The 24,615-nt window shown below is 46.2% G+C and overlaps 1 long non-coding RNA gene across 1 annotated transcript in view; it reads left to right on the forward strand.

The window, feature by feature from the left end:
• LOC308492598 overlaps positions 1-14,885 on the forward strand; it is a 31,908-nt gene extending 17,023 nt beyond the window's left edge. Inside the window, exons 2-3 of the long non-coding RNA XR_013992536.1 lie at positions 12,653-12,758; positions 12,847-14,885. This is a non-coding gene — a long non-coding RNA (uncharacterized lncRNA). The remainder of the gene's footprint in view (positions 1-12,652; positions 12,759-12,846) is intronic.
• Positions 14,886-24,615: the final 9,730 nt, after the last annotated feature.

Consider the following 24,615-nt stretch of genomic DNA (forward strand, 5'->3'; position numbering starts at 1 on the left):
GGTTCTGGCACTCTTAAAAACACAGCACAGTTCCCACCTTAAGTACTCTGCCTCCTGTAGAAGTCAAGAATGAGGTGCAGCCTCCGAGCTCAACCTTGAACTCCATAAGGAGCTTTCCGTGGTCCTGGAGTCAGTCCCAGGACTCTGCAGAAATGTCCCCTTGTTGGCGTCACAAAGGGAGAGCAAAACAACTGTAAGTTCTCTCCTCCTGCCCTGAAGTTGTCCCAGCCTTTCCTCTGCTTGGTGCAAGAAGAAAACCATGTTCTTATTTCCGTGCCAAGTTGCCAGTGAGCTGGTTTCCATGACAGCAGAGAGAGGGAATAAAAACCAGGGTCTCACCAACCGAGGAATTAAAAGCCACCCTCTTGGAAAACAAACAATGATTCCAGGAGAGTCCTGGAAATTGGAGAGTGTTGGTTTTTGATTCATCTAGCCATGTAGTGTGGGGCTCCAGAAAGGAGTAGGTGTGGGGAGCATTGAGGGAGGAGGTGGTTTTGTAAGGGCTTTCATGGGGAGAAGGATACATAATAATAAGGGCAATAATAAAACCTCACAGGTCCACTGCACTTTAAAGTTTGTGACAGCCTCTTTAGACCCTCAATGCAGCCTTTGGATTTTACTCAGAAAGAAACAGGGATCTCCAGTGGAGAAGTGATTCATGCATTCCTTTCATGCTGCCCCTTCAGTGCTTAGGGCTTCTCGTACTTCTTGGCCAGAACTGCTCTGGCATGGGGTGACATGCAGTTGTCTGAGTCCCGAGGGAGGTGGTAAGATAGGAAGCTCACAGCAAAAAATTCTGTTTCATGCTTTGCCATTCTGGGAGGGCCTGACGGCATCTTTAGATGTATTTCCTCATTCTCCAGAGGGTTGAGTGGCTATGTCAGGATGAGATTTTATCTTTGCAGAGACTCCAGTGCTGTGATCTGGGGAAAGAATTAGGGTTATGCAATCATAAGAGGTTAGGATCTGCATGTCTCAGCGATGAATGGGACCTTATAAATACTCACGTCCAGTGTATCCCAACGTGTTTTTGTAGCTACCATCAGGGATGTATAAGATGATTTCGGTGTTGTATTAGCCAGGATAAGTTCACTAATGTTGCCATAAGAAGCAAACCCTTCTGGGACTCGGTGGCCTAACATCACAAAGTTTTGTTTCTCCTACGCAAATTCTGATGAGGGTCAGACCCTCTAGGGAGGAGTTCCTCCGTGCAATGATTCTAGGACTCAGGCTGCTTTGATTTTTGTGATGCTGCCATCTCCTTGTATACCTTCCAGGTTATGACAGCAGAGGAAAAGGACATCGAAAGGCTGCACATGTTGCAAAAAAAGAAAAAAATGATTATAAATACAGAATTGTAAAATCTTTGCTCTAAACAAGAGCTGACTTCCAAGAACGGAGAGTATTCATCAGTGAGGGGCTTGGGACCACCCATTTCATTTTCTTAGTGTATCACAATCACAGATCTTCATTTATCCGTGAATATAACCCAAGAGCACCTCCAAGATTTGCCCTGTGGTCAGCAATGGAGAAGGCACCTTGACATTCAGGAAAGGAAGATGAGGCTTGATGACACTCAGTAGTGGAGGGGAATGCGGACCTTGTGGCGAACTCTCCAAAGGCTATTTGAAAGGAATATTGATATCATATATCTGAAAGGTGTAGGCAGAGACAAAGACACAAATGCATGCATGCACAAAGACACATGAACATACTGAAGTTGTGTATACAAAGACACACAATTCACACACATATCCAAGCACACGTAGACATACTCACAATGATACACTAACACTTGCCTCCTCTCTGTGTGTGACTAATCTCCCTAAGGCTAGGAGGAGCGGTCACGTGTCCCTGAGGTCCTATGGGGACAATGAACTGGGCCTGAAGTGTATAACTCTGAGGTTGGTAGAAGAATGGGCTCCACCTCCCCGATGTCTCTCCCACTGGTGCCCCATACATCTCCCCGCCCCTGCCCTCCCTCCCAGCAGCAATCCTGGCTGCCACATCTCCCAGGTTTATTAGGTGTGGGTGCTGGAGTGCTTTGTTTTCTCCCCAGCCTGCAGAGCCGGCCTGATGGGCAAATTCACCATTCCGAGAGCCTGCAGAATGAATACTGCTTTCTCTTAGCCTGACCGAGAAAGTGGGATTTGGGGGAATCAGCAATGGTTGGTTGGATCTGGGCCTCTGTTCCTTGAAGAGAAAGGGGGAGGGGTTCTGGCACAGGGCAGGTCTGACCTTCTCCCCGGTTAAGTGTGGACCGCTGAGCCTGTGGTCTGGCCATGCGTGTACCCCAGAACCTCCCAGCTGGGAGCCTTCTCAGAGACTTCACTCACCCCCTGGTGATTAAAAGCACCGACTTTGCCCTCAGCCTCCCTGGGTCTGAATCATAGCCCAGTGGCCGAGCAGCCCTGGGACCTGCGACATTCCGAGCCTTGATTTCCCCATCTGTAACATGGGAAGGATAATGGTAGATCCCTCACTGGGCAGCCATCAGTGTGGGACATGTGAAGCGTTAGTGTTGGGCCACTCCCTGGAAGACAGAATTCCATAGGTGTCGCCTGTTTCCCTCGGACTTATTATGGTGCCGTAGAATGAGAGTTAAGAAAGAGCCACCAACCTGACTCGAGGAGAAGCATTCACAATGGGGTGATAAGCTTCAAGGAGAAATTGGTGGCTGAGTCCTGATACACCTCGTTAGAAGAGTATGCCATGCCCAGACTCATGCCAGGGGACAAACAGCACCCACTGGGTGGGCAGAGGGGTGGGACCAGCTTCCTGGTGTGCTGCCTGTGGGTTAGCTAACTGTCACTTGCGTATTTGGTGCCATGGTGTAGATATTAGCTTGTGGAGCCCACACAGGTCTCCTTTTGCCTCTCTTCCTCCCTCCCATCTCCTTCCTTTCTTTTCTTCTCAGATATTTATGGAGCATCTGCTATGTACTTGGTGCTTGAACAAAGTAGACCTGGTTCTTGCCCTGTTGTGTGTGTATCATGGTCCAGGAAGACAGATAATCAACAAATAGACAGGTGACCATGTTCATTTCAGATGGTGACAAATTCTTTGAAAGAGTAACCCAGCTGATGAGATGGCCATGACTGGGGGATTTTGGATGGATCCCGGGAGGGCTTCTCGGAAGCGGTGACATTGAGCTGAGACCTGGAGGGGGAGAAGGAGCCGGCTGTGCAGACACCTGGGGGCTGAGAATTCCAGGGAGAGGGAGCAACAAGTGCAAAGGCCACAGGGTGGGGTAAGGGGAGAACTGGGGGTTTTCCAGCGATAGAAAGAAGGTCAGGGTGAGGGAGGGGGGTGCCACAGGAGACGAGGTGTGAAGTGCAGACAGATCAGGTCTTGCCAGTTGTAGATCAGGGTGAGACACAGATTTTAAGTGTAGCCAGAGGTCATTTGCTGGAGGCTCCCAGCTGGGGAGAGACACACAATCCAATTTATATTTTGAAGAGAGGGCTCCAGCTGCTTTTGTGGGAGTGGAGGAGAAAGGGTGGAAGTCAGGAGGAGAGCAGGGAGGCGGTGGCTACAGAGACCTGGCTCCTCAGACCGCGGTGGCCTCAGTTGAAAGGAAGATCTGAATTTCCACTCTATTCTGAAGGAAGAACTGATCGAACTTGCTGACGGGTTGGATTGGGGTAAGGGTGATAGACTTGAACTTGTCTGTCTCGATTTGGGTCCGGTTCTATTTTAATATTAACCTTCCTATGATGATTAATATTACTGTGCCTCAGATTCCACGAATCCCCCAAGTGTAGAAAGCAGTAAAATGGAAGTGCGCGTAGTAGGCTTCTACCAGGAAGCGTTCCTCTCTCTGCCGCTGGCCCGTCCCCTCCCTGTGCTGTCTCCGCGTGATTCCGAGGACCCTTTGCTCCTCTGTTAGATGGTACAAAACAGAGCGACGTTTGAAGCCATGCAGATGCTATAGTGAGAGAGAGATGGGTGAGTGAGGCCTTGGGTGTTCAGCTCTGACAGGGAGAGTGATTTACCCCAGATGGAGCTTCTGAAATGTGGGAAGGGCCGTTCTCTACTGAGAAAACCTCTTACAAACAGGTTTCCTTTTCCTTTCAGCAAACAGGTTGTTCGTTAGCCCGTGTCAACATCTCCGACTTGGCCTCCAGGAGAACTCTTGGGGGGTTGGGATGACGGGGTAGTTGAAGGGGCGTGGCTGCCTCCACCGCACTTTCCCTCCCTGGTTTAGATGCCTCCATCCCCTTCACTGTCTGTCTGTGTGCACCGAGCCACGAGGGCTCTGCTGTCTCTAATGTGACAGTTCAGTTTTAGGTTCCCTGTTCACGTTTCCATGTCACAGATGATGAGAGGCCAGTGTGCTATTTCTCTTCAGTATTTTAACAGGAGCCCCTGTGAACACAATGTTTAATCAGATGAGTGACCCTAATGGAGAAATTTCAGGTATTCTGATAGACCAACGGGTAGAACAACTTAGGGCTAGATAACAGTTCCGGTTGTTATTAATAAATCATAGTTTCCCCCTATTTATAAAGGTTATGTGTGCTCAATGCATAACAGAAAAGCACAAAGAAAATTAAATAACAAATTTCTCTATAATTCCTCCAGACAAAAATTACCACTGGCAACACACACACACACACACACACACACACACACATGCACCCCATATAGATGTAGCAAAAATAGTATACTTTGCATCTTTTTCTGTAGTCAGTTCTTTACATGTAGCAATATATTGTGAGCATACCCCCACAACTATAAATGTGCTCACTTCTAAAGCATGATTTTTTTTCCAAATGGAAAAATGTCAATCAACACAATATATATACATATTTTATATTATATGTAATATATATTAATATATAATATAATATATAAATATAATATATATGTATATAAAATAAAGATCTGCCATTATCACAACCCTCAGGATAACCATTACCACTTGAAATCGTTTTAGGCTTTTTTCTATGTGTGTATGCACTAGGACGTAATCGCTAGAGGGTCCTGGTTTGCTTTCTCCACCCGTGGTCTCAGCACCTAGAAGACTAGGTGCTCAGTAAATATTGTTGAATAGATGAAAAGATATAAATGCGTATTTAGTAGGGTTCCTGGAGTACAGTCAACTTGCCCTTTTTTCCCCCCCCAAAGCTTGGAAAACCCTCATTTAATACATTACATGCATTTTCTGCTTTCTGGAAGGAGATTGGAGTATACTTTGGAGAAAGACCATCCCTTGATTCTGATGGGTGGTAAATAAGAAAAACGACCTACCCACAGTTCTTGGGGAAGCTCTGAAAGCCCAAATGCCAAAGCTGCAGATGGAGCTGTTAAGTATTCTGAAGAGAACCTAATGCAAAGTGTGTGTGTTGGCGGAACGTGCCCCTGCAGGGTTGGAGAGAAATCTGTTTCCAGACTTGGAGTTAGGTTGCTGCCGCGCTGACTGTGTTTGTTTGCTTTTGAGAGATAGATGGGGTGTGTATTCTCATCCTAACATTTGCTCACTGGGGATTGAGGGCCAGAGGGCGGTGGTATTAGGAGGTGGGCCCTTTGGGATGTGTTTAGGTTATGAGGGTGGAGCCCCCATCATGACTGGGACTAGTGCCCTTATAAAAGGGACCTCAGAGAGCTCCCTTGCCCCTTTCTTCTGTGGGAGGACACAGCAAAAAGACACAGCCATCTATGAACCAGGAAGTGAGCCCTAGCTCCTTGCTGTTGGAATTCCCAGCCTCCAGAACTGTGAGAAGTAAATGCTTGTTGTTTAAGTCACCCAGTCTATGAGATGTTTGTTAAAGCAGCCTGAACTGTCTAAGATAACAGTTCAAGTCTATTCCAGGTGGGAAGGGACAAAAGTGTGGGTACTGGGGATTCCCTGGGAGGCAGGAATCATTGGGAACCATCCTGGAAGCTGAATACCACAGCCTGGCAGAGTCTGATTTCACAGGTGTGCGGAGAAGCACTCAGGGATCCATCTTTTACACAAATGCCCAGATGCTCTGTTGCATTAGCCCAACACAGAATTTCTGGCTCAGTGATCACTTCCCTTCCAGGTGGCTGCAAATGGGCTCCTGACATTTGCTTTCCTTGGGACGTGGGAGTGAGGGGTGAGCAACTCTGTTTGGTTCCTTTGGTTTATGCATACAGTAGTCCCCCTTTATCTGTGGGGGTACATTCCAAGACCCCCAGTGGATGCCTGAAACTGCATAGTACTGAAACTTATATATACTGTTTTTCCCTATACATATATACATACCTATGATACAGTTTAATTTATAAATTAGACACAGTAAGAGATTAACTACACTAATAATAAAATCAAACAATTACAACAATATACTGTAATAAAAGTTATGTGGATATGGTCTCTCCCCAGTAACTGATCTGATAACCGAAACAGCTACTAAGTAACTAAGAGGTGGGGGCATACATAGCGTGGCTACGCTGGACAAAGGGGTGATTCATGTCCCAGGTGTGACAGAGCAGGACAGCATGAGATTTCATCATGCTACTCAGAATGGTGCACAATTTAAAACTTATGAATCGTTTATTTCTGAAATTTTCCATTTAATATTTTCTGACCATGCTTGACTGTGGGTGACTGAAACCATGGATAAGGGGGGACTATTGTACAGTAGAAGAGTTTAGACGATCCTAAAAATGACGCCTGGGCCTATAAATGTACTTTATAAGAAAAGACAGTGAGCAGATCTGCTCAGCAGTTTGAGGACCTCTGCTCCCCACTTTGGAGTCAGACAGTCTGAAAATTTGGGTGTTACTTACTTGCTCCTTCTGAACCTCCGTTTCTTTGTCTATAAAGTGAAAGTAACTATTACAATGAGTATGTATGACTTCAACATTAAAAAGAGTAAAAAACCCAAATGATTATTGTTGGGATCATAGATCCCCTTGAGAATCAGATGATAGCATACTTTTCTCCTCTTCTGGTAACATCACTCTGATTTATCATGGGGAGACCTCTCTGCTCTGAGTCTGTGGGGGTTGGATTAGCGCCATTCAAAACTCCCTGGATCGGCAACATGAGGCCTGGCCAATCAGAGCACTTATTGCATCCCTCAGCACAATGATTGGTTTAGGTAAGTCACATCACTCCTCAGCTGGTCCAATAATATTAGATATTATTCCATTTTATAGATGAGGAAACTGACTCTCAGAGAGGTTAAGTTGCTCGCTATAGCATCCATTGTTGGTACCATTCCCCACTTACTCACTCGGGTCTTACCATTTCCGGGTTCATGGACTGGACTCTCAATCCCCCCAAATCTGCATCTGTTTGCCCGAGGGCTCTCCCTGACCACCGGAGCCCTCATGCTCAGCAGGCCAGACATGCCCGGGAGTTAATGCCTCTGGGGGCAGCCCTCCATAATGACTTACAGGAGTTGGTTTATAAATACCCCACCTCCCTCGCTCCTTACATGAGCTACCACTGAGGCAGTGTTCAATAATGGCTCCTAGGAGTCCCCGGCAGGATTCAGCTACCTTGATAGCTTCCTTATACACACCGCACATGGGTTCCTTCTCTTCCCCAGTCCCCTGCTGGTGCTTCGAGAGGTCACCTTCTAAAGCAGCTACTTGCACCCTTGTCTCAGAGTAAGTTTCTGAGGAATCTCAAACTGAGGCACTTGCCCATGGTAAAGAGTGAATGGAGGAGCAGGATTTGAACCCTGTTCTGCCTCTCTCAGCTGCTGCACTCAAGTTTTCTTTTAAGCTTGATATGCCAGCATTTCACGTGCCTGCAAGGATACCGTGATATACAAGTTCTCTACCACTCGACAAGGTTGCAAGGAATGATTCTGCTGGGCATGTGCATGTAAGGTGAGCATATTCTAGCCGAGCCCCCCTCTTCTTTTCAATGGAAGTGTCAGGGAGAGTGGCTTCCATAGGCCAGTCCCAGGATGGAGTTCTGCCTTTTGGTGGGAAGTAGGAGGGAGGGTACATTGCTCTGAGGAACGGGGGCTGGGTACTGAGGCTCACTATTGTTAGCATGCTGCCTGAGTACAATTTCTCCAAGCTGGCCATCTCTCAGCTGGGCGATAAAGTAATTTAACTAGGGCTGTCTTCCAGGCTAGAGCTCCTGGAGATTGCTTCCCATTTATCACAGAGGAAAAACTGGGACCCGCGGCCCCTGGGCTGCTCACATCATCTAGGCTGCACGTCATTGATCTTTGAATGGTGAAGTTCTGCGATGGGTAATGGAGTCCGAGCCCATATGCTCCAGTAGCCGTGAAAGCTCTTCCCAACCCAGTTCTCTGCCTGATGTGAATTCACAGGCTTCGTGTTTAGTCATGGGCTATGGAGTAGGAGTTGATGGACCCTGGGAAGATTCTTCTGCCTGCAGATGCCTGCTCTGCTGGTTTGTCATGATGCCATTCAACAGAGAAGGGAATGGGGAGTGAAAGAAATATTTTTTTGAGTACTATTGCAATGGAAATCATATGTTTGCCTACATGCAGGGGTCTGAAAATGTTCTCTGTGAAGAACCTGAGAGTAAATATTTTAGACTTTGTAGGCCATATGGTTTCTGTGGCAACTGTTCAACCCTGCTGTTGTAACATAAAAGCAGCCTTAGATGATACATAGATCAATGAGTGTGGGTGTGTTCCAATAAAACTTTATTTATAAAAACAGGCAGAGGGCTGCATTTGGCAGGCCAGCCAACCCTGGCCTACGGCGTCCATTCTTCCTTACCCTCTTTCCTACAATACCTGATTTTCATTCCACCGTCCTTGTGCTCCTGGGCGACTGACTCCACCCCCAACCACTGGGGATGGATTTTGATTGGCTTAAGCCAATCAGCATGTTCCATTTCCCTGGATACTGGTTGGTTCAGGGGTGGGCATGTAACCTAAGTCAATCCAACCAGAGTGAATATCAGGACTCTTGCTTGTAATGTTGGAAGGAAGACATTCTTCTTTTGTGGATTGTGTGGGTTTCAAACATGAGGTCTTTTATGAGGAAACCCTTTCTGTGGATGAAGTCAGCCACAATGAGGAAGTAAGGACCCAGTGGATTAGAAATAAAGAGTGGGCCCTGAGACTTTCCAATTATACGTTACTTTTTTAAAATGCCCTTTTGAGATGAGGTTTATTTACTTGTAGCAGTAAAGATCTTAATAAACTTTCATGTGGCTGAGCATTGTGCTTTGCAGATATCATCTAATTTAATAATTACAATAACTCTTTTGAGAAGGCCTTCTAATCCCTATTGAAGAGAAACTAAGGCATAGAAAGATTAGGTGGCTTGTCTAAAGTCACACAATATAGACACGATCATGCACGAGGTAGAAACTACCCTTTTTATGACTAGTCTTGGCAGTCACATACCATCATTCTAGTCATTAACACAAGGCACTAAATCTAGCGCACTCAAGGTGACAGAAAGTAGGCTTCACTTTTGAAAGCAGGAGTATCGAAGAACTTGTGGGTATGTCGTGAAACCCCTACAGGACTGATTAGTCTTTCTTGGATCAGGTTTTCACCCACTTTAATCAACTGTGATCAGAGGCAGGGTCATATTACAACTGGCTGCTCCCTCCACAGTCTTGTGGAAATGGGTGGAAAAGAAATTTCTAGAAAGAGGAGCTGCACAAGGAGAGAAGGGCCCTTTTCCTCCAGTTTCAGAGAGAAAATCACAGGGAAGGATTCTGATTGGCTCAGCTTGCAGCAACAGCCCCTCTCAAGAGCCATCGATCACAGTGGTCGGGAGGCAGAATCTGGTGCTACAATAAAGGAATGCAGAAGGGGTCCCAGATGATCGTGCACAAAATTACTTACTTGTGATAAGTGTTACGAAAAATAAAAAGGGACCTTGGAGAATATGTAACAAACTCGTCGAGGAGGGGACAATGAAACAGAGACTCGAAGGATGAGTAGGACTTAGTACCATGTTTCCCCGAAAATAAGACCTAGCCAGACCATCAGCTCTAATGCGTCTTTTGGAGCAAAAATTAATATAAGACCCGGTATTACATTATATTATATTATGTTATGTTATGTTATATTATATTATATTATACCTGGTATATCATATCATATCATATCCGGTCTTATATTAAAATAAGACCAGGACTTCTGTTAATTTTTGCTCCAAAAGACGCATTAGAGCTGATGGTCCTAGCTAGGTCTTATTTTCGGGGGAACACGGTAAGGAGAAGTGTGGGAGGAAGGGCTTTCCAGGCAGAGGAAACACAAGTGCAAAGGCTCCGAGGCAGGAAAGAGCTGTCTGAGAAACAGAAGGCCAGTGTGTCTGCAGTGCAGAGAGCAAGATTGAGGGGCGGGGGTGGGGGAAGGAACAACAAGAGGTAGGAAAGATGGACAGGGGCCAGACCACTTTCTACTTTATGAAGTGTAAAGAATTTGTCCTTAATTCAAAATCAATGGAAAGCCACCGAAGGATTTTAAAATAGGCCTGCAACATAATCAGATCTGCGGTTTCGGAAGATTCCCCTGGGCTCATGAGGAGGAGAGCTGCTAATGGAGACAGGAAGAGGTGGATGGAGTCCAGAGACATTTAGGAAGCAGAGTGGAGAGGGGGACTTGGTTGTGGATTGCATATAGAGGAGGCAGAGGAACCATTCAACTCCATGGATACATGGACACAGGAAGGAAAGCACATTGCGGGGGGAGGTCGGAGTGGGGCAGAAGGCCATCAATGTAGGTTTGTGCAGGTTGCATTTGAGGCATCTCTGAAATATCCAAACATTGAGGCCCTGTCATCAACTGACCGATCACTCCTCTCCCTGCAGGGTGGGTAATTTACACCTCCTAAAGCTGATTTTATGATTGCAATCAGGAAGCAAATGTGAGGGGCGAAAGAAAACAACCCCAACTGCACTGTGGACACTCAACATAAATTTTGTTAAACTCTTGTAGCCGTGGTGGAGAATTGTCAGGCAAGGGAAGAGTGTACGGAAACAGAGAGAAAGAGGTTCTGCTCTATTTCCATTCTTTAAAGAGTCTAGGATAGCAGTCACTTGTTTCAATGCAATTTCAGTGAAATCCACAACACTTATTGAGGGCCTGTTATATGGCAAGCTTAATGATGTACATTGGAATTCTGTCTTTCTCTCTGCCTCCCTGGGAGAGACTCGAAAACCATCCCTACGTGGTCTGGAGTAGAGAGACCTTATAATAATCAGGACAAGTAATCAAAGCTAAATTAAAACCACATGCTAAGAAGAAGCTCCACCAGCTCTGCAAAGTGATTAGAGTTAAATAAAAAGATCTCTTTTCTTTCACCACCCCCACCCCACTCCAACATTTTCCCAGTGTTGTTTTTTACCCTCTGAAAGTAAAGAGAAGTCTTAACAAGCACCTCAGTGAATGATGTGAAGTTCTCTTGGAGTTTTCAATTTGGCTGTATTGATTTATAAGGTCGTTTCAATTACTGAATTCTTCTTGGTGGCAGTGTGTAGGGCCCGAGTACGTGAGAATCATGCTCTATTGATCCCAGGTACTTAGACAGGGGGCATTTAGGTGTCTGCTTCAGATTGGTGAAGTTGCCAATAATAAAGCTTCCCACGCAACATTTATTAAATGAAAATCTAGAATTCATTAACACAAGGACTAGTCTGATATTAGAAAAGAAGGGGGGGGGCCTTGAGAAAAAAATAGGAACTACAGTAGTTAGAGTGAACATAATATATGAAGCAATTTGAATTCAAGGGAAGGCAATTTGGAATCTTATTAAATTTTCTTCTCTCCTTTTATTGTGTGAGATGGTTGGGTGGCTTCTGGGGAATTATCGATCAAAACACAGGTGTGTGGGGAGGTGGGGGCTGCAAAAAGAGACCAGTTCCCAAATCCTTGCTGTAGTTAAAATGGGCACTGCTTTCCAGTGCCTAGTGTCTGGCCCAAACCAAGAACTCAATAAATATGTATGACAGGTGCATGAATGAATGGGTGACTGGATCAGGATTCGGGGACACTAGGGAACATTATCTGTGGTCGCCAAAGAGGCTGGCACGGCTATTTAGCTCAGGCCTGTCAGACTCTGTTTCCAATTCATTTCACTTCTTTTTTCATTCATTTGTTCATTCATTCTCTCACTCACTCAAACATTGATTGTGACTCGCCCATGTGCAAAGTCCTATGTTAAGCTCTCTATTAGTTTTCTAGGGACCTCCTGACACATTACGACAAACTAGGTGGCTTAAAACAACAGAAATGTGTTTCTTACCATTCTGGAGGCCAGATGTCCAAAATCAAGTGTTGGCAGGGCCAGGCCCCCTCCGGAGGCTCTCAGGAAGAATCCTTCCCCGGCTCTTCCAGTTTCTGGTGGCTTTGGGAATTCCTTGGTTTGTGGCAGTGTCGCTCCAGTCTTTGCCTCCATCTTCACATGACTATCTGTCCTGTGTGTCTATGTCCCTGGATCTCCCTCTTCTTATGAGGACACCGGTCATTGGATTTGGGGCCCATTCCTATCCATTTTAACTTGGTAACATCTGCAAAGACGCTTTTTCCAAATAAGGCCATATTCACAGGTTCTGGATGGGCATGCATTTTGGGGGGAGGACACTTCAACCCAGTACAAGCACTGTGGGGAAAAGACAGATTGGTGCCTGCCCCTCGGGGGCTAACAGTGGAGCAGGGGAGATAAGAGAAGCACATGTATTCTGAATATACACACACATATATAATCACCTCTCTGTTTACAGAATGTCAAGCTGGTGACCTGATTTATTCCCTGGAATTGTTCCTGCAACTTGAGGAAATGCAGATGAGCTTAAAGAAGACAAAAAAATGATAATCTAACCGCACTAGGTAAACACTGTTAAATTTGGGTATGTAATCCCTCTGGAATTTACAGTGTACATCTTTTTTTTTTTAATCTGCCCTGTTGCCATTTTAGGAAATGGCCTTCTTCCCATCCGTGTTGCTCCGTGGCGGTCTGCTGGAAGCCTCGTCAGGGCAGCAGGACTCAATGCTGGCTGTGGTTGATGAAGTCAGGCAGGGGCAGCTGACCCACACTGAGTGTATCAGTGCCTTGGAATGGAGACCCAGAGGGGCCAGCCTCCATCTTGCTGATCCCTGAGACGGAGCTGGTGAGAATCTGGAACGGGCAACACTGCACTTTGATGTAGGCTTGGAAGCTGAGGAGAGTGGGCTGCAGGGAGAAAGTGGAAGGAAGCCAAATGAAAGAGAATTCAGAGATGATTCCCATAATCCAGCCTCATCTTACCCTTAAGTTCTCTGAGTATCCTTACCACAATACTCCCTTTTCCAAATCCACTGGATTGGGAAGGCTTCTGTTACTTGCAATCAAGAATCCTGCAACACGTGGCAAAACAAAACAAAACAAAACAGAACACACCCTAAAAGTAGCTTAAACCATAAAGATGTTTGTTTGTTTGTTTGTTTACCAAGATGGCTGGAGAAAGATAATTCTGGAGTGGTTGGATGTCAGTAAAGACATAGGTATTTACTGTCTCTTCGTCCTGCCTTCCCTCACTTCCTGGGGTTGAACACATATGTTCAATAGAGCAAACCCAGAGCCCTGTGAGTAGGCAATGGCTCTCCTCCTGGTGACAAAATGGCTGCTGCAGCTCCAAGAATCACATCCTCACAAGATGGTACCCAAAACAAGAAAGGGAAGACAGAGCAGGAAGGGAGGTTTCTCTGCATGTATCTGTCACTTATGGGGGGAAGGGAGGATGATTACTTCCTGAAAGCCTCTTAGCAGAATTCACTTATGTCTCATTGGTCAGATGTGTGTGCCCAGTTCACTGGAAGAGGGGAATGGATGAGCTCTGATCTTCCCTCAGTCCCTGGGCTTCAACACATATGTTCAATAGTGCAAACTCAGAGCCCTGTGAGTAAGGAAGAAGGGGATGGAATGTCACTGGGAGGGCAACCAATAAATTTCTCCATGAGTCTCAACTCAAAGACTATCCATGACATTTTTCAGCCTAAGAAATTCACTTAACATATTGCGACCGTCTTTCTATTTCGATACATATACAAAGTGCATGATTTTATCCATCACACTATAGAACCGTGACTCTCAGCATAGGTGGTAGAGCCAGTGATTTCCATTGTCTGATACCCCCAGCGCTCTGCTGTTGCCCTGGCAACGATCCATTCTCTGACCCAGTTGTCAAGGACAATTGTGTCTTTGTCTTCTTCCATTTCTTTGTTAGAGACTATTTATTTTTCTTCCTCAGGCAAGACTTCGGTTTCCAGAGAGAACCATTTCTTTCTCCCTCCTCACCTGCTCATTCCCGAGGCCCCGGAGGGTGGACGGTCACCCCCAAAGGCTTGGCCAGGGGAGTCAGTGACCGTGAAGAGGGCAGAAACAGGGCTTTGGGGTGGAAGCGGGGCTATCTCCCTGGGGTGACATTGAGGACTGATCAGGGAATCCTCGGCCTCAAAGTGACCTAAGTAAGTGCCCGGCACAAGCCGACCATAGCAAAGCTCCTTTGAACTTCATGTTCCTGCTGGCCTCAGGAAGGGAGGGCGGAGGCAGTATGACGTGGCTAAGCAGAGACTTGACTTGGACTGACCTAGGTTTGAACCCTGGCTCTGCCACGTAGAAGCACATGACGTAAACTCCGTGACTCTGTGTTCTCATTTGTAAAATGGGGATAGTGATACCTATTCTGCAGGTTATTGTGTCGATGGCCGATAATGTCTGTAAAGTCATTAATAGAGAGCCTGGCAGGTAGAAGATGCCCAAGAAATGACAGCTGCTGCTGGTGTCGTAAGAGTTTTCCTGGTGACTACTTCCTCTCCTTGCCCCCAATTCTTTATGGGGGGAAGGATGAAGGAGAATTGTGCCCCTCTATTTCCTCCTCTGTCAGGAGGGAAAATAATTAGATGGGACCTTGTATGTAACACATTCCGCAGGTTGTAAGTAGTTAGTAAATGTGAACAATTATAATTAATGTTACTACTCCTTCTCCTAGTCTGATGTTTCCTTTTGCATTTAACAATGATTTGGCTAGTGCCTTCTAGAAGCCATGCCCTGTGCTTGGTTCTGGGGGTTTAGCAGTGACCCTGACAGGCACAGGTATGTGCCATCCTACCTGGGGGCTGAGAGCGTCACCTTTGACTGCAAAAAGGCATCTGTGTGCCAGGCCCTTGAAACAGGGCTCTCCCTCCCTTCAGTACCCCCTGGACTTGTGGAGGTGGGAAGGGAACCAGGACTCGGGTAAACGAGTAGGAATCATGATTCTGTCAGGAAAACACAAGAGCCACCAAATGCGAAGGGACATTGAGGCCTTGCTATTGTGGCGGCAAGGGGCAGGTGCTCTTCCTGGCAAGATTTCGGCAGCCCCATGAAATATTTAAATGCATTCAGTTTGGTGGGCGAAACAAGCCCCGGCCCCTCACTTCTGAGAATCCAGCTCTGTGGGGCCAGGAAATGGGAGCTGTATTCAGAGAGCTCTGGGAGCAAGAAACTACCAGTTTCTCCTTGGCTGTGACTGAAATAGGCAGGCCAGGGTGGAAGGATGCAGGGGACATTTGGGAAAAGAGAGCATTGTCCACTGGTTATGGGTGATTCCATCTTGGAGTGGTCATGAGCGTGGGCTCTGGAGCCAGAAGGCCTGGGTTGAACTCCCTGTGTTTGACTCCCTTAACCAGCTGTGTGACATTAGCAGAATTGCTCTACCTCTCTGAGCCTCAGTCTCCTTGTCTGTAAAATGGGGATGAAAACTGTACCTACCTCACAGTGGTGCCACAAAGATTAAATGAAGCAAGGCATAGGTCGTGCTGCTTATCTCATTATATCTGCACAAGAAGCCTGCAAGGCAAGGCAGGGTCTCTGTGCCCATTTCATAGACGGGAAAACTGAGGCTCAGGGAACTCCTTAAGGGCAGATGCTGGGTCATAGTTGTCTTTATTTGTCTAGTACCTACTAAGTCTCCAGTAAGTGGTGGTATCACATAACATTTTAGGTATGTGACCATTGATTGCATTCATTCAATGAGCACTTGAAAACATGCTGATTCCAAATGTCCGTGCTCCGTGAGATGGCGTGTGCCAGGTGGATTAGAAATATGCTTGCCCAGCAAGTGGTGGTGATGTAGGTAATAATAACTGCTATTGATTGAGTACTTGCTATGTGTCTGTCAGGCACTGTGGTGAACATATTACCTGCATTCTCATGAGATGATCAAAGTTGCCCTATGAATAAGTGCTATTATTTACTTCCATTTCATAGATGAGTAAACTGAGACCTATAGAGGTTAAAGACCTTGCCCAAGATCATCCATCTGGTTGTGTCAGAGCTGGGATTCTCACCGAGGCTTGTTGGACACCAAAGTCTGAGCATCTGGTCTACACCACATTGCCCAAAGAAGGTGAATATCTTGCCCAAAGTCACACAGCACACAGTGGTACAGCCAAGGCAGGACTAGGAGTCGAGCTGCTTCCTTCAGTTCTGCCTTCTCTGCTCCTCACCTCTCTATGTCTCGAACCCCTTCAAAGCCCCAGGGACGGACAGAATGCAGGAGTTGGGGGCGAGGGTTTCACTTATTCCCTTCCCACCCCGACTATGGTCAAGGGACTTTCCAGATTGGATCCAATTTCCAGCCAGAGCTGACATGTGTCAGGCATTCAGCAGCGACAAGCCACGCTTGTGTGGTGGGCACGGAGGGGGCTAATGATTTGCCAGTGGCATCCAATTACCAGAAAATTGTTAGAACACGCCAGCTTGGGAAGATGATGTCAGTGATGGCTCCACGTCTGGGCCCGACAGCAGGAGAGAAGCGAGGTGGGGCCACTCATTCCCCTGGACCCCTGTGATGACCTCAAGTGGGGGCTGGTATGCCTTTCTATCTCAGACACCGAAGGCAGCAAAAGGGAAATGGAAAAATGGTGCCTTTGGAGTCACCGTGGGCTTGTGGCCCAGGCATCCTGGAACAGAGTGACTGTATGTGCATAGGAGGCAGGACGAGGTTGCGGTTAGGAGCAGAGCTTTGGAGGTAGAGTTGGGTTGACCTAGCTGGGTGACCTTGAGCTTGCCTGCTTTGACTCTCCTTTTTTTTTTTTGAGGCTCTAATAAAGTGATAGTTGCAATAAGTGCTTTTTCTTTTTTCAAAAAACATTTCCCTAGCTGTACTGAGGTATAATTGACATACATTTAATCGCCCATATTTAAAGTATGATTTCATGAATTTTGACACATGGTTACACCCATGAAACCATCACCACAATCAAGATAGTGAGCATATCCATCACCTCCAAAAGTGTCCTTGTGCCCTTTTGTCATCTCTGCCTGCCCTCCCTGCCCCAGTTCTTCCCAAGGAACCACTGGTTTGCTTTGTGCCACTATTGGCTCGTTTGCATTTGCTAGAATTCTGGGTAATTGGAAAGACACAGTATGTGCTTCTTTTGTTTGTCTTCTTTCATCTCGCGTAATTATTTTGAGATTCATTCATGCTGTTGTGTATAATAATGCCAACTCTGACTCCTACACGGGTTTTACTTTTGCGAGGCTCCAATAAGGTAATAGGTATGGAAAATACTTTTTAAATGATAAAGACACGTAGTTGTTATACAGGATGATTCTTAAGTTACCTTCTGCCTAAGATATCTATTCTCTGCCGGGAGAATCCCTTTTCCTCACCACCCCGGTATACTCATCCCCACTGCAATTAGTGTTGGTGGCTGACGGCTCTCAGCTACCCCATCCTCTGTTGAATTGCCTTTGTTAGAGGAAAGCTGCCTCCTCCAAGAGGTTACCCTCCCCACAGAGGCAGCTGGCAGCAATGTCTGACGGATGGAGGTGGGACAAAGGCTGTGGCATCACTCATGCTCTGGGGCTTCAATGCTACGCCCCCAGTATAGTATCATTCCTTGAGTTCACCAAGCACATCCGTTGGTGACAGAGTGATTATATCAGACCCTTACACCATGGACAACCTCGTTGGGATTGACTTATATAAGGTTGGACAATTAAGTTCACTGAACTCATCCCAGAAAAAGCGCTACATAGCTCATTGCTGAATATCACTATGGTCACCTTCCAAGTACTCCCCTTGGGAAGCTATGCACTGACGCCAGCACCTAGTCCACCCGTCAATTTTGGAACTCTTTCTGGAATGGCCATCTGAGTTGTCGTCGTATTACCCTTGATGTCCTGAATGTCATCAAAATGTCTTCCTTTCAATATTTCCTTTATCTTCAGGTAAAGAGAGAAGTCATTGGGGGACAGATCAGGGGAGTAGGGAGGGTGTTCCAATACAGTTATTTGTTTACTGGCTGAAAACTCCCTTGCAGACAGTGCCGTGTGAGCTGGTGCGTTGTCGTGATGCAAGAGCCATGAAATGCTGGCGAAAAGTTCAGGTCGTCTAACTTTTTCACGCAGCCTTTTAGCACTTCCAAATAGTAAACTTGGTTATCTGTTTGTCCAGTTGGTATAAATTCGTAATGAATAATCCCTCTGATATCAAAAAAGATTAGCCACATCATTGCAACACGTTCACGAGCTTGTCAGACTTCGTATTCCAGGGGTGTGTTTGCCTTGGCGGTTCTCAGGGCCTCAGCTGGAGCCACTATTGGAGGGTCCCTGTATATGTACCATCATGTGACACTGCACAGTATAACTTTGGGCGAAATGATGCCGCAGTGAGCACATGACCCTAGAACCCACTGGTCCCACCATATCCTGTGCTCTCCGGACATTGTGTCTGCTAAAGCAGTGGAATGGCCTCTTGAGGGAATGGCTGGTATGGCAGCTTGGAGATGATACCCTGGGAAGTTGGCAAACTCTCCTCAAGGAAGCAAACAGAATATTCCTTAAATCAATGTCCATTGTGTGTTGCTGTGTCACTGGGTCTGGGAAGCGACAGTTGAAACTAGGAATTGCCTCATTCTCCATAATGCCCTGTGAATTATTTGGAAGATTTCTGTGGTGTCCCCAGGCTCTGAGAATCTAGAGGCCCTAGTTTCCAGAGCAGGTGCTGCTTCCATCCGGGGACGCAATAGGAGTCTCAGTAAACATCAAACGATGTCTGCCACCTTGGCCTTTTGGGTAGACCAGAAAGCAAAGTCACCATTCCAGCTGAGGTAATGGACCTTGCACAGCACGAGAAGGCGGGGCTGCAGCTACACAGTGAGAACAGTGAGACCCCGTCTCAGCACTCAGGTGGATCACCTGGGGGATCTCTAGGTACCCCAGAATGGGCAATACAACCACTGCCTGGTAAGGGCGTGGCAACCATGGGTTTGGACTCTGAAAGCTGAGAGGCTGTGTCACCCCATCAGGCTGGGCACTTAGCCCCGCAGAAGCGCTAACAGGGGAGGGCAATCTACAAGGAAGGAATGGTAGAGGAGGAAGATGGTGAGTATGTATTTAGCTTTGAGACTGACTGCTGCAGTGGAGATTCTGGTTCATCCCGTTCATCTTCCTCTTGTTAAAATTTCCCCCGAATTGTGACCAAGCAGAGTTCTATGGAAGCCGTGTCTGCGTGGAGCGAACCTAATGTGAGAAGCAATGAATGAGAGCAGTTCAAGGGATGGACTTGTCATAGACACTGTTTGTGTCCCTGGTGATCCCTGTTTGGGGCTGGTGGACCCAGCTTCCAGGTGCTGTGAGTGCTAGTGCACGGTTCTCAGCTGCCTCGTTCTCTGATGAATTTACTTCAGCCAACAGGAAGCCCCCCTCCATCCCGGAATAGCCAGCAGCCAAGGACAGACTGATACAGGGGAATCAAATCTAGACCCCGTGCCTCTGGGTGGACCATCTCTGCGAGGTAATTCATTCTCCACAGCACCCTGTGGGGTCCGGCTGAGGCTGGTCTCCAGCTGAGACCCCATCCTCGCTTAGCTTTTACTCCCTGTGGGACCGTAAAGGTCCCCTTTAACCCCTTTCTTCTACAAGTACTCACTCACTCAAGGAAAAAAAAATCACTTACCTAAGAATAGCACCAAAACCCACTCACAATCTGGGAATTAATCTAACCAAAGACGTGAATGACTGTGATCGTGACATCAGGTAATTTTTAGTATTATCAAATAATTCCTTCATCGTATATTATTTCTTAAAAATCATCAAATGATGATGATTCTAATTTTTATAGTTTGCTTGTTTGTATTTGTATTAATTTTCTATTGCCGCTTGTGGGGACAGGGTTCCAGAGAGTGGTTTCCAGGCTCTCGACCTCACTTGGAAAGGTGCTGGCTCGGGGAGTAGATGGCCATCAGCTGTGACTAGTTGGCCATCAGCTGTTACCAGTTAGCCATTAGCCACTAATAACTGCCATGGCTAAGCTAGTAAGCGCGGATTGCAGCTAGCAAGGGGTGGGTTGGTTGGTTAGCAGAGAAGTGGACGGCAGATTGCTCAGCCTGCTTTTTGTGTCTCCAACCCAGCTGCCAGCGAGAATACCGTGGTATGAACCCTCCCCCCACCATCCATGGCTCCGTGGGTGCTCCTTTTTGACCTCGCCATGTCCTGCGTTCTTGTGCGGGGAGCAGGACGAGAGTCCCTGCGTGACCCTGCTGTAACAGATTACCATAAACGTGGTGGTTTGACAATAGAAATGTATTATCTCATAGTTCTGGAGGTCAGAAGTGAGACACGGATCTCACTGAGGTAAAATCAAAGTGTCAGCAGGGCTTCATTCCTTTCTGGAGGCTTTCGGGGAGGCTCTGTTTCCTTGTCTTTCTCTATGACCCTTCTGTTGTCACATCTCTTTCTGACCATAGCCAGGAAAGACTCCGCTTTTAAAGACTCAAGTGATTAGACTGGGTCCACGCGGATAATCCAGAACAACCTCCTCATCTCAAAGTCCTCAGCCTTCAGGGAGGCCAGTTAGCTCAATTGGGTGGCGCCTGCTGCTAATAGTACCCAGGTTGCTGGTTCGATCCCTGCATGGGCCACCACGAGCTGCGCCCTCCTTAAAAAAAAAATAAATAAAGTAAAATAAAATCTGGGAGTCCTGCAGGAGGTTTCTTAAAAGTCCTTAACTTTGATCATATGTGTTTGCAAAGTCTCTTTTGCCGTATAAGGTAACATAGTCACAGGTTCTGGGATTAGAACGTGGTCGTCTTTGGAGGCCATTATTCTGCCACCACAGGACCCAAATAAAGTCCGTATCCTGTGTTTCATTGATATATCTCTTAAGTCTTTTAAAGTCTATAGTCTCTCCTCTATAACTTTTTTGGTCTTTGCAATTCATTGTTGAAGAAACCGGGTTCTTTTTCCTATGGGGTCTCCCAGTCTTGATTTTGCTATAGCCTCGGGGTTTTTCAAAAGTGTTCTTTTGTTCTCTGTTTTCTCCTGTAAATTGGTAGTTGGATCTAGAAGCTTTATCAGATTTATGTTCATTTCCTTTGGTAAGACTACAGAGCAGATATTTTGCATTTTTTTGTAATATTAGTTGCCTATGGATGCCTGGACCCAAACCTATTAATTCTGTAGGGGTTGCAAAAGGGTGATATTTAGATTCGATAATTCTGTGTTTATTCATTAGTTGGACTATATCTACAAAATGTCATCTGCTATTTGGCTAACAGTTCTTTCAGGAGAGGCAAGATAGATGCTTCTTCTTCCCCTTTACTTTCTATTTTGCACAATATAGAGTTGGTTTACTGGCATCTTCCATCCATATCCCGTTTCATTTGGAATCACTATGAAATCAAGGACTTAAGCATAGTTTATGTCAAACACAGATCTATATTCTGGGTTTCGAACAATGGTACGCAAATTTCTTCTCACCAAGAATCCGGCTAGCCTAGCCACCAGATGCCTGAATTGAAAACATTTGGCTCACTAAATCCACTGCATAAAATAAGAATTAATTAGTTGCCCAAATTTGAATAAAGTGAAGACGTAAGCAAGAGTCACGTAAGGTTACGATGAGGACCAGGAGAGTCCTGGTTTGACCACGCGGAGTGGCCAGCATTGCAGCCAAAATAAATGATTCATTAATCAAACTGGTCTTATCTCACACCATTAGCCTCTCTCTATTGAAAGTACCTTGAATACCCTTCTCCCATTATTGGCTCCAAAAATCCCTTGTTTAAAATCATCGACTTAGCAATGGCCGCTATAATTATTGAGTTCTTACTACGAGATAAGCAGTTCTCTCAGTACTTCTATATATTGACGCATTTAATTTTCTCCATCACCCTGAAAGGGAGACATTAATATTATCTCCATTTGCAAAGGAGAAAAGTGAGTCGCAGAGAGGTTAAGTGACTCGTCTGAGGTTACAGAGCTGCTAAGTGATGGAGCAGAGACTGCCCACCTGAGGTCCGTTCTCCACGTGGCAATTATTGGCTGAATCGTAGCTGCCTCCGTGAGACGGGGCATGTGTTCCCTTCAGTTCACCACAGCACCTGCCTGGCCCTCTTCGTTAATTGATATTATTTGCCTGGCCTCTGCAGGCATTGGAGTTTGAGATCTCTGACATGCCTCATCACCCCTTTACAAGTCTTGCGATTTTAGGGAGCTTTAATTGGCTTGGTAATAAGAATGGATGCCTCATCGGAACCTGTCCAGGGAAGAGAGTTTTATTTGTCCTGGATCCCAGGCTGGGCTGGATTTATCAATACAGAATCCCAGTACCCAATTTAGCAGAGTGAATTGTTTCTCAAATGTAGGCCGCAGCATCTAATTTGAGCTGTAACTTAGTCACTGTGTGTGCAATTACCCAGTGAAGAGATGGGTGATGGACGTGTTCAAGATAGGATCGGGGAGCACTGGACCAAATAATTTCCTTTTTTTCTTTCTCCTGCCACAAGAAACAATTTTCTACCCCGTTGACTGTCTTGGTGGATTCGGCTCTTTCTTTGGTTGCTGGAAACAATGTTGAAGGTGTGGCTTAAAGACCAGCCAGTTGTCAAGAGACTATGAAACTCAAACCCTGCATCACAGTGTTTGCTGTGTGACTATGGGTTACTTCCTAAGCCTCTCTGGGCCTGTTTCCTGAGTAATATAAAGAGCCAGAAATTATTTGCCTTGTCAAAGACCTTTGGTTCTGTGAAATAAGTGGGGGTTCGGGGACTGGGTAGATTTCATTTCCAGATAAGTTATGGGAACCGCCTTTAATTGTGCACTTACTATGTACGAAGTATTTTACATGTATTGTTTTGTTTGGACCACACAATGATATAACACACAAACGGAAGCGCAAAGGAGTGAAGAGATTAGTCTAAAATCACACCGCTAGTAGTGAGTGGCAGAGCTGGTCAAAACCCATTGAAGCAGATTCAGTTGGTAGGCAGAGAATTTACCCAGCAGGAAGGGAGTTGGTCAGTTAAATCCCCTCTCATTCTAATATTCTGTGAGTTCAAAGTCCCGTGACAATAGAAGCAAAGCCTTTTGCTTCCATTGCTTCAATTCCAGGCTCTGGCTCCTGACACATTGGACATAGGATCATGGAGCTCCTGGCTAACTTAGGCAAAAAAGAATAGACAGGAAGAACTCCTAGAAACAAAGAATAGCTGAACCCACAGGTCCAGGAATGGAAAGGGCTTTGGCATCCTGAGGATCTAGGCAGTAAAAGAAAACAAGTAGGTGAAATGTCAGCTCCACCTACTTCTAACCCATCTTCGTTGGGCTTTATATCCAAATTCCTAGAAGAGAGTGATTGGTTCCAATCAGTTCTTGTACCTGCCCCTAGGCCAAGAAGTGATGGGGCAATTTGATTGACAGCTCCCAGAGATCTGTATTCAATGGGGATGAGTGGGGGGGACAGGTCCTCTGTATACAAATGAAGGTGCTGGTAGCAGATGAAGAGGAAAGGATGTCAGCCAGGTCTGCTCTAGAGGACTTCCTGGAGATAGACAGGTGCCCCGGGGTCTAGGGCAGCTCTTTTAGGAGCTGGGATAGTGATGGCTGGTTCTCCCCATCTGGAGAATGACCGTGTTAGAGGGTCTCTGACCCATCCTGCTTTCTTGTCGATTAAGACCCCCTGGTTCCTTCACTGAGCACCACCACCAAAGAGTGTTGGTTTCCTAGACTCCTGCTTGGGTGCAGTCCTGGGAAACATGGCTGCGCTGTCAGCTCGATCTTCCCTTCTCCTTTTGTTTACCAAACATCTTGATGAGATATGGGAAAAGGATCTTTAACATTGGACATTAGTAATGGTTATTATATGCCCATAGAAATCCTCTTCCCACCCACCCCCATTATTCTGTACCCATCTTTATTCTGGTGAGCCTTAATTACATGTGGGTGATAAAGAGACATTGGAATTATAAAACGATAATGTTGAGGAGTGGGCAGAGTGGCTTCTGGAATCAGGCGGAGGCGGGAACTGCCTCCTGGACCACATCAAACCTCTGTTGTATTGGCTGCCTCTCTGCTGACTCCTTTGGCTCCTTCAATTGCACCTTCCCCTTTAGAGGTCAGAGCTCAGGCTTTAAGCCTATAATTTGCTTCCTTGGCTGCAAACTGGGGAGCTTAAAATACTGCGATCTGGTGTGCCACACCCAGATATTCTGATTTAATTAGTCTGTGGTCAGGTTTGGGCATTAGTATGTTTAAAAATCTCCCCAGGTGATTCTAATATGCAGACAGGAATGAGAACCACTGACAGGTTATAGGCCAGTACTTCAAGTTGCTGGGTGACCCTCCTCTAGAAAAGGAAGATTCTGGGATAGTAGCCTTGTCATGGACCTTGGGAAGTACCTTTATGGTGGCAAAGCATAGAGAGCCAGGTAGCCCTGG

The sequence above is a fragment of the Rhinolophus hipposideros genome (genome assembly GCF_964194185.1).
Source record: "Rhinolophus hipposideros genome assembly, chromosome: 24".
NCBI classification, from domain to species: domain Eukaryota; kingdom Metazoa; phylum Chordata; class Mammalia; order Chiroptera; family Rhinolophidae; genus Rhinolophus; species Rhinolophus hipposideros.